This window comes from Acyrthosiphon pisum, chromosome X (genome assembly GCF_005508785.2).
Source record: "Acyrthosiphon pisum isolate AL4f chromosome X, pea_aphid_22Mar2018_4r6ur, whole genome shotgun sequence".
NCBI classification, from domain to species: domain Eukaryota; kingdom Metazoa; phylum Arthropoda; class Insecta; order Hemiptera; family Aphididae; genus Acyrthosiphon; species Acyrthosiphon pisum.
In genome coordinates, this window is record NC_042493.1 from 30,517,200 (window position 1) to 30,529,124 (window position 11,925).

The 11,925-nt window shown below is 27.3% G+C and overlaps 1 long non-coding RNA gene across 6 annotated transcripts; it reads right to left on the minus strand.

The window, feature by feature from the left end:
- Positions 1–818: 818 nt before the first annotated feature.
- LOC103310244 lies at positions 819–7,790 on the minus strand. Of its 6 annotated transcripts, XR_001679992.2 has the most exons (7): positions 6,708–6,972; positions 6,434–6,596; positions 5,849–6,019; positions 5,579–5,610; positions 5,404–5,523; positions 5,231–5,345; positions 819–3,200 (listed from the first exon to the last, which is right to left on the minus strand). It is a non-coding gene; the product is annotated as an uncharacterized LOC103310244 (long non-coding RNA). The 6 variants fall into 6 exon arrangements; XR_003838613.1 differs by having other exon boundaries at positions 5,579–6,019; positions 6,708–6,973; XR_511015.3 differs by lacking the exon at positions 5,579–5,610 and having other exon boundaries at positions 6,708–6,971.
- Between the last annotated feature and the right edge of the window lie 4,135 nt (positions 7,791–11,925).

Sequence of the window (11,925 nt, forward strand, 5' to 3'; positions counted from 1 at the left end):
ATACTTATATATTATTCGTTTTAGTTTATATAATTAAATTTTCATAAATAATGATAATAATAATTGTATTGATTACAAAGTTTTACACTCGAATGCCTGAATATTTTATTATTGAATTATTTTATTCGAGTTTTGAGTGTTATATGTATACAATTATAACGGTCGCTACGAGCGATTATCAAAAAATGTTTTAAGATAATTCTTAATAATTTCATAAGTAAATAAGGATATAGAATGATAGAAATTATTCATATATAATAGATTACACTATAACCAGCATACAGGCCTGTAAAGAATACTTTCTAAAAGTACTTGAGTAAATACTCAAATACATTATTTTTTAAGTATTTAAGATACTACTCAAATACTTTAATTGTATAGTATTTCAAATACTACTCAAATACTCTGAAAAAGTATTTGGAATACTTTTCAAATACTTTTGGTTTTTAAAGTGGGTTTTTAACTATCGTAATATAAACACATAGGTGTTCTAATAATTAGTAGGTAATCATTCTAATAATCAGTAGGTTGTCTAATAGTTTAAAAGGAATATTGTTATTCAATAACTATTTTCAGAAATCTGGTTTTCACAAACTTTCAGGCTTCAGCTAACATAGAAATACAGAATACTAAATAAAACTATCATTCTATTATTGTAGTTGACAATATTTTTCCAACCAATTATTTCGAATAAAAATAAAATGTTCGACATAAAAAACCAAAGTATTCAATACCAAAAAGTATTTAAAATACTGTTCAAAATACTTCATGCTGAAAGTATTTAAAAAGTTACTAAATACTTCAAAAAGTATTTGAATACTTTTATTTAAATACTTTACAGGACTGCCAGCATACACGCAGTGCTCAAAACATAATATAGGAAAGTGGACTGTAGATTAGATATAATTATATAAGAACTTCACTGTGTAACCCCGTGACCAGCGACGAGAAAAAGGTCTGCCTTAAGCTCTTGACCAAACCCGACAGGAAGTCACAACAAAACCTAACATATAAAGTATAATCTAAACACCTCATGCGACGACGACACTATGGCAAGGATGGGAGGTGAAGTACATGGTAATCAGGACAATGCAAGTTAATTATGGGGACGGGGGGGGGGGGCTGTGGTCGATCTGGTTTGATGCAATGACCAACTGGTACAATTATAATAGTTGGGTAGCTTAATGACTAACTTAATGTACTAGGTATATATATATACATAATACATATATTATACAGCTGGTGTCATGAGTTGACGGAAATTCCAGGATGACGCTGGTCTCGATGTCCTAGACGGCCCCTCACACAACGTACCCGTTGCTGGCGGACTTACGCAACGATCCGTGATGTCGATTCATTAACGACGTGAGTTCTTGTCACAATGACAATACAAAAAAATAATAAATGTCTAGTTACATGAACCACACGGTACAGGTTTTACAATAATATTAATAACCACATAACTTTGTGTGTGTACCAAAAGGATACTAAACCAAAAACGTAACAGACGTAAAAAAGGTGTGCGCTGCAATAGCTGAAACGAGAATATATATAATATGAGTTAACAGCAATAATAATTTATAACAACAAGGGCGTTGGCCGCAAAAAGTAAGAAATACAAATCTTAACATAATAATAATGATACGAATAAATGATAATAATATGAGGCAAACGTTGACCAATAATTATTCACACAGAAAGCGAAAGCAAAGATAATAAATACACATAACAATCATAATAATTTAAATAATTAAATGACGGAATGGAGTATGGACAAGGAGGGAGATGTCGCAGTCACGCTGAGTCGTGTCCCGCGATAAACTAATTGTTTCGGCGTGAACAGTAGGTATTGTTAGAAACCACTGCTAATCATGTAATACTGTAGTAATGTTATGTTATAATAATATGTTTAATGTAGTATACCTATTAAGCGTTATTTATTATAATATAATATTTCATCATGCACAAAAACTCAATGAACTGATCACCCAGCGAGGATGGGAATGTGCTGACACAACCCTTTTGGTCTATATACAGGCAGAATCTGTGTCCCCTGCTAGACGAGCAGTACAGTGCTGACTATCATCAATAAATTAGACAGAACGTCATATAAGAGCATAATATTTGTAAACTTTCGGAAATCTTTCTTTAATAAAATCATCTTTTCTCGAAGTGGTGTAATATTTCCACATAAAACGATCGTTATAAAACGTTATTAACATTTGAGTGCCGAAATTAGTAGGCAGGTACGAGCTCAATAGTATAAATCCGGGTATTAATAATCATCAGATAGAATTATTTTGTGTTAAATTTATTTAAGTTGATATTAATAAAATAATGTATTAATGTTTAGGTACAATCTTTATATAATATTGTTTTAGTAATAAATATATGCTTTTTGGCGATTATATAGATACAAAATTTAAATAAATATAATAATATAAGATATTAATCGATCAGAAATATAGGGAGAAATATTGTGCAGATGGGAACTCGCAAGCAGATTGGTTATCTATCGGGCTTTAAAACAACCAAAAATTTTCAAGTACTTTTAAGTCCGATTTTTTTGTATCTATAGTTACATATATATATATAATATATAAAATATATATATCGTAAGTTATTAAAATCATTATGTAAATCAAACTACTTTTACACGTAAAACATGGGCGGCTGCTCACTTGTCGGCGGGCTCTATGACGTCATGTGGCTATTCACCAACTCTCGATAAATAATCATTTTGTTGACTTCGGATTTTTACAAAAATATTTTTCATTATTTCGACCACAATAATACAACAATAAACTTAATGCAATGAATACCTACCAACATTAAGTTATATCTTTTGACTTGTACCAGTTGTACCTACAGTTGTATATAGTATTTCAAGGTTTTTATTTAACTTCGTATCTTGTGTGGTTGTCTCCCTGTATGTTTGAGAACGGCTAAACGTACAGAAATATACAAAATATAATATTCTGAATCTGGATAAGCTCTAATTTATTGTTCATGGCGAAGAGCATAATTTGGTTGGTCGCCGCCACAGCGCATTACGCGCGACGTGTATCATTCACAGAGGCGGCGGTGCGGGGTTCGTATAACATCGTCCGAATGACAGTCTAGTCAAATACTCATATTGACTATAGACTGCTTAAGGTTTATTTAGTAGTCCAAAACTCCAAAGTAAACGGTCACGCTGTCTAAAAATTAGATTTACAAATAAATTGGTTATTTTGAATATTTCCAAACACAATTTAATACAAAATATATACAATTTCTAATTTAAAATCGTCAGTTTATATAAAACCAAAAATGTCATGTTCTAGACCTAACCTACCTACTTATAATGCATGAGTCTTATAAAAAAAAAATTTTAAATTATTTGTTAGAACAAAAGTTATTTCATTTGTCAGGTTTTGCTGTTACATTGTATATAATACATTATGTTATACCGAACTTATAAAGTATAATGGGATTCAAACATTATTTTTATAATAAATTGTAATATATTTTTATTAAATTTAAATTTAAAAAGCATTTAATTAATTCAACAAAAAACGCAAAAGATATTTTGATTTATTTCAATACTACGCTTGGGAAATATACGAGTATTTATATTATATTGATCCAATTATAACCGATAGGAACTTAGTAACCCAAGATTCCCTTCTATGTGGAATCTAACACCTAAGTTACCTACTTAGATATACCAAATTATAACATGTTTAATATAATTGGTTATGACTTATGACTTTATGACTTCAGAATAATTTAAATTATTATATACTAAATACTTCATATACCTATATAATATTATAATTTATAATAGTACAGTGTCCAAAAGTACAATGTTTCCACTTTTAATGTTCTACTATATTAAGTAATCTATAGTGCTATAATAGAACCGCAGTGCAATAGAAACAAAATTTAAAAAAACTTTAATTGTTTCTGTCATTCTGTCTCTGGCATGAAATTTAAAATAAATAAACTGCACCTTTCCGCATTAAACGAAATCACAAAAAAAAATATATTTAGAAATGTAAAAATATTCTTTGGAAAACAAATGTTAATAACAATTAGGTACACAATATATTATAAAAATTACAAAAAACATCATATATTATAAAAAAATTTCATGAACATGACGTCAAGAACAAAAATAAATAGATTTTTAACTAAACATACCTACACAATTAAATATTATACCGGGTGATTATTTTATCATTAAACACTCATTATTTTAAAAATATAAATGTTATTGAAAAAAGAATAATTTTTAACTATGACAACATACAGTTTTATTTTCATATTCCAGAGCAGAAGTTTTTCGATACACAAAATTAAATTTAGGACGAGTAGATTATAACTTATGAGTTACAAGTATTTCAATATTAGAAGAGCAGACAGGAGTAGAATGAGGTTACCCCACAAAATGTTGATCCAATAAACTTTAAAAGTTTTTATGCGCTAACAATTAGTTCATAATAAAGTAATCACCTAGTGTATATTTATCAAAGGTAAAAATTAAATTACGGTATTTAACAGAATGACTGTGCGGATTTTATTATATATCCATATTTATACATATATTTTAACTACGTTATAATTTGTAATAATGTAATAATTTATTAATATCATCTTTATATCAATAAATAATCGATAAACATTTAAAATTAAAATGATTTCAAAAAAGTGTATTTGTATACATTTAACTAAGCAGTACAACTACCCGTACTAAATTTGTTTATTAAAGATTATTTAACATACAAAATAATTAGTTTAAAATTTAAAAGTTAAAAGAAATCAAATTTGACTATTTTTCTGTTATGAATGTGTATGAGACTTATCATTTGTAATTAATAGCTATTTTTTGGCAGTTTTTCTTTTCATAATTCAACTGTAAATAAATTTAATAAAATATATAAGTACCTTATAATATTGTTATCACATTTTTCATTTACTAATGGCTCAAAGATAAAATTGTGGGGAAATTAAAAATATTCTGCCACAGAGCATTAACATTATTTATGAGTATTTTGAAATTTTCTTTTTATAAAGCTGTATAACTTCAGATTGCAGGGATGATTATTTACCTGTATTATACAACTACAAATCCCAATATATCGCATCTACTCAATTAAATAAATTATTCAATGTAGGACTACATTTAAAATATATATTGTAACTATAATATTAACTAATATATTAACAAAATATATTAACTCCTTACTTTTTATTTGAAATGTATGGGAACATGTTGGCATTTAAAGGTATTCCATAACATTAATGTCCAATATATACAATACATTTATTGAGTTTAGTATTAGGGCTAAGAACTGCACTTCCTAAAACAAACAATAATTGAGAAATATACACAACTATCAAATAAAATAATATACTTACACAACTGGAGATTTATAAGGAAAATATTAGTACGTTAAGACTCTTTAGAAACTGATCAACATGCAATTATTCAATGTCTGTCTCAATACAGTAATCCGAATTTGAACTTCATTTTGTTGTCTAAAAATATATTAGGCATACATTATAGAGTTCAAATTAATGTTACATTACCTACCACTTGTGACTTGTATTTTTTTTAAATCATTTCTTAACATTTTGTTGTGTATCCAGCCCAAACACATATTTATGTAAAAAAAAAGCTAATATAAGTAATTTGAATAAGAATGAATATTATATTTCAAAAATAAAAATATAAAAAAAGTAGAAAAATAATCATATTCCTCTTTAGTATGTACCTAGTTTATTAAAATCGACCGGATAAAATATTTTATTAAATACAAACTGCGTACAATAAATCCTTTTCTAACACTTATGAATTACTTACATAAACATTTAATGGAGACAATTTGTTCCACTACTAGTGTATTGCATGCTTCAGTATACTTTAGTATTTGAATCCAACATTTTAAAATTTTTTTGGAATTTCCAATCAACTGTTTTTATTGGTTTGGACGCATATTACAGTACAAGGTTGTGTTGTATTCTACATTGACACCTTAAAATAAACAGATTCTTAAATTATGATGGATTATAATATAATTTATAACATTAAAAATCATCATTATATAATACGTGCAAATTATTATGGCATAATTTTTTAGCATTGCAGCATTAATTTTATAATGCCTCACAGATATGCCATCCTGTTGTTAATATTGGAAGCTACTAATTGCTGTCAGCCGCTAGGTTGGCCGTATCTCTACACATTGCACTTAATGCAAACAGATATAACAAACCTAGAGACTGACAGCAATTAGTAGCTTCAAATATTAACAATAGGATAGCTTTTACCTGTGTATTATAATGTCAATGATTGCAGTACAGAACTGAAAAAATTAAATAAATAATGTTTTTAATTTACTTAATATAACTTATAATTCATAACTATTCATGTATTTATTATATTAACCTTTAACAGTGACATCTAGTTCCTTTTAATCCATGTATTTTTATATTTTCTATTGTATTTTGAATCCAAATTGAATGTTTTTTACTTTATATAGGTAAACAGTTTATGTTTTTTTTATATGATATTAATTTGGCTAATTTTGTGTAGCTTGCTATACTGGCACCTTAAACAGAATAATCAGTTTATCAGTATATAATAATCATGTTTAATATAATATATATTTATTAAAAAATAACACTATAAGACATGATTTAATGTATAGATCGTATTTTACCATAATGTATAGATTCGGCAATACAGTATAGAATCATATTTGTTTAAATTAAAATATTATTAAAGTTTTACATTTTTACTGTTTTAACTATTATTTGACTAGCAAACATTGCTTAAAATGTTTATTGAAGCCTGAACTACGGAGGCTTAAAAAACAAAGAAACACATGCACATCATTCATTTCGCCTACTAGCTACCTACTCGTCATCGATGTTTTAACTTAATATATAAATTGTCAAATCTCTATAATGTATTTTTTGATATTATTATTTCTAACGATCACTATCATTTTGTATGTTGATAATTTATTGATAAGATGATTGATTAAATAATCAAAATACTTTTTTTCGAATTGATAAAGAATATTATAATACATTGTGACAATGTGACGTTTCGCTCTTTTCTCTTTGTACGAATATACGTCCAGCCATGACAAAATAAATGGTGCCATTCCGCCAAAATTATTATGGTCAGAAAATATAATAATGTTGGTTACCTTTTCGTTGTTTACAATGGATTCGGGATGTCTGTCGTGACCGACCACCTTGGCTTGCCCGGCAGCGTTCACCGCCACGGGAAAATGTTTCCGAGTGACTAGGTACTCCATTTTTTTGTGGTAACTTCACGAGAAAATAATAATAAAAAGACGAAAGAAAAACGTACGCAACAAAAAACGTGTTAGTGGTTCTGTGTGTGTTTGGCTACAGACAGAGAGGAGAGAAAAAATAACAAAACAAACGTCAGCTATCGCGACTACGACCGGAAAATGGTGGGGACGTGGGGTGCTTGACGATCGTACCTACCTAATTACGTTACGTAACATTTGAAAATTAAAATTCACAAATAAATTTACAGTGATAGGAAAAAATTATAGCGATTGAGTTTTTAATTTCCGATAATAACACACGAAACACGTAGGTATCTATAGTTTGTCTATAACTTTGTTATCATTTCTTTCATTTTTGGTAATATAAATGAATTCCTAATTCCAAATTTTTTAAGCTTCCAATATCATTAATTTATCCATTATTTGTTGACAATGTGTTGTACAAAATATGTGTTGACAAATTAGATTTTTACTTTACAAAATGTAGGTCCCTACCAGTAGCGGATTTAACGGTCGTTTAGTCGGCAAATTCCAACAGGGCCCCCTCCTAAATTGTGCACTGATGCCCACCTAAATTATAAAGTTGATTTTTTTAAATTCTAACCAAAAAAAGTATATTTCGAACTGGAATATAACCTAACCTACCTACCCACCGAATATGACATAATAGTTACACAAATTCGTTTATTTACCATTCATTCACCTTTGACCATTCAATCAATGTTATCTTACCCTTGCTACATTTTCAAATAACTTCATACAATCTTAACGTTTATCTGTAGGTAGGTAAGTACCTACGTGGCTACGTACTATCCATGCTACATGAATTTCATTGTGGGGGGGCGGAGGGCTATATAATTATAATTTTTAAGATAAATCACAAGGTAGTGCCCCATCCCCCCCCCCCCGACCCCCGCACTAATATTATAAGTATATAACAGTTTGCAAGTAGGTACTAATCTGCTGAACAGTAAGGAGGTGTCTACTGTCTAGTATCTAGATAAGTAAATTTAGAAATGTATTTACATTTACAGAAATAAAACTTTAAAAAAAGAATATTTCCATTAATAGTTAATTTTAATTTTCAATTTTCAATTTTAATGTATCTATAGAAAATAATAAAATAAAAAAAGTTTGGTGGAAATAAGGTAAACGTTCACATACATTTATTTATATCATTATTATGGTATAATATATTATTATATATATTTAAAATTAACTAAATAAAAATCAAATAGGTATACAATATATATAATTTAATAATAAATTTAAATTGTTCTTTTTTTTTGGCCTCCGCATCTACTTGATTGTATGAAGAGTTCTGCGTTGTTAAACGTGTTGGATTACTTTGATCTATAACATAAAAACAGCAACGATAATCATAAACTAGTAGACTCGTAAGAAATTTAACAAAATTAATATGGTAATCTATAATAAGAAATAATCTTGAGCTAGACTAATTTTAAGAAATTATTATAGTATTGAAACTAGTCTTTTACCAAAATTATACAAAAATATTAATAAACATAGGACTAGAAAGTGGAAAGTAAGATACATTTAATTATGTCGGTTTAAATTTAAATAAATAATTCATTTAAATATTTGGAGTTATATAGCCATATATTAGGTATCTAATTTATTTAACTTTAAACCACAATAATACATTTTTGGTTTAACAACATTATTAATATTTCTGTTAGATTTGATCTCAATATGATAACTCATTTATTGCATACAAAACAACAATTTTGATCTAAGACACGATTAAAAGGTTTAATTAATAATATTTATATTGCTATGTATAATAGACATTTATTATAATATATATATGTATTAATAATTGGTCTTAAAAATTGAAATTGACTACAATTTTGAAAATGTCATTGCGTATTGTATAATATCATTAATATATATTATAATAATAAAAGTAGGTTTTTTAGGTTTTTGGTTTTAGCATGAACTAGTGGGACTTTGTATTAAATGTTCATGCATTTTCTATAAAAATAGTATATTTTTAACTCCAAAATAATTTGTATTTGATTTTCTTTACTTTTTTATCATTATAAGGTACCTAATAGAAATAAAACAAAAAAAAAATCGATGATAGATATATCAAATGTACCTATATTTAGTTCATAAATAGTAAAAAGTATTTTGAAAATTATAATTATAAAATTATGTGGCATGTACCCATAGAAAATGTTAATGTAACCTTTCGATGAAAATTTTAAATATTCAAAATTAGTTATGTTTGAATATTACAACTTACAACAAAAAAAGAAAACCTACTTTGTCGAAAACTGGTTTTACGTAAAAGTTCGAATTTTTTCTTAACATTTTTTTTATGCTAAATTAATTTGCTGTTGTATATATAAAGGGTATTAAATTTTAAGTTTCAAGGCAATAAAACTTATTAAAAAGTTTGAAAATTTAATACAAGGCTCCACGTAAATAGGTTATTCTGTAACCAAAAAAATTACAAATATTTATAAAAACACAGTATGAAATGCCTAATATTGTAGCCATAATTAAATTGGTAATTTAGGTTTTCTATTAGTACCTAAAACGGGTGGTTAGTAAAATAGTTAGTGATGAATAATATATGAGTACCATATAGTCGTATGTCCATTGTCCATGGGGGGGGGGGGGGGGTGATAGGGCTCTTAGACCACCTGAATCCGTCCATGCAACACCGCAGGGCCAAAATACGTGTTCTACTGAACGTTTTATTATTCACATCCGTATGATTTAGTCGAACAGCAGAATATACGAATATGTCTTGGTCTAGTTCGAAACTATTATTTGTACAATTTTAAATCTTACCTTAGTGGCACTGTAGTATCCCGGAAACAATGTAATATTCACGGTTAACCGACACTTTACCGTACATTGTAAGAACGGCCCTTAGTCTATTTGTTTTTAAAGATATAATGTATATATATACATAATGTGTTTAGGTATATTAATATATAAGGTAGGTATTATATAATATACAGGTGATTTTTTAGTTATTAATTCAAATTTTTATTTTTAAAATTTCTGACATTTTTTGTAGCAACTACCTACTTTAGGAATGTCTTGTGATGATACAAACATCTATTTTTAAAATGACCCCCCTCCCCTCTTTTTACTACAAATTATTTATTGGAAATTCTAATGAGTATAGTTTTTGAGTTATTAAAATGTTTATGCTAAGAATTGGTAATAATCCTTAAAAATGGTTTTACAAAAATATAAACTATATGTAATATTAGATATATGTAGATAATAATAATTATGGAGTATTTATATTAGTATGATTTTTACAAATTATTTATATAGTTAGATCAATAGTAACAACCAACATTTTAAAATCATCTAAGTCCCCATAGGAATCTACTTAACCCATTACCATTGTCCATATACATATTATTCTTAGTATACCAAGGGCCGTATTCTATTCATAGTCGATGCTTAAGAATAAGTATTGCCTAAGCTAAATTTGATAATTTAAAAAAATAATACTTATTATGAAGCATCGTATTTGAATTATTATACCTATATATAACTTAAGAACTACTTAATCAAGTTTTGATTGAGGTAAGTACATCAAAATTCTTAAATTCTAAAATTGAAAATCGGAGATCAAATTTATGATAAAAATGTGCATTGTCGAAGGATCATCCTATTAAATAGTATAAAAGTATCGAAAATATGGTCTTCAATTGCAAATGTATATTTAAAAATTCCAAAAATCAGAATTTAAATACATGCATAATTTAAGCGGACAAACAGAGTGAGTATGCTTAAAAACCATACTATATATTATAGTGTCGATTACAGTGTAGATATACTCACATTCGATTAACTTATGCAGTGTATCGTCTAACACAACTGTTAATTCAATACATTTTGTAGTAGTTGATTCCAATTCACTAATGTCCATTATGAAACATTTTCTGACACTCGACACTTGATTGTTGACCAAACTATAACAAATCGGATGTGTACCAATTATTAAAATATAAAATACGTATATAATTATCAGCTAAGAGAAAGTGATCGTATAGTTGACACATTTAAAAGTGCTAATAAAAGCGCTGATAAAAACTGGTATCGAATATTTAAGAAAAATTAAAAATTAAAAATTAAACATTTAAAATATAATTTATACATACAAAATAATTTATATTTGGCTACTCGTCTGTAGATTTTTGCGTACAATAATAAATTATGAAATATTGCAAATAAAAATTATATTTTTTTTTTGGCGAATCAATCTGTTAAATAAATGTAATATTTATAATAAAATCACCGAATTTTAACATGTAATAGTGGAAATTGTTGCAGTCTGGGTAGTGCGTTTTATTTTCCGATAACGATGATTTTGCATAATGTAAAAAAACTGAAAAATTAACAAATCGACAAATCTTCATTATCGTGCGATTCTTACGAATTAATGGAGTGGTACGTAATATTTTAACGTTTTATTATTGTGGTGACGAAAAAATAACATAAGAAGCCACTATAATATCGTACCTATACGCAAAGTTCTTATCCATTTGTGTGATACCTAAATGTGATTATTCAATAAAAAGTTGTAGTAAATTACTCCCGATTGCAATCTGGAAGT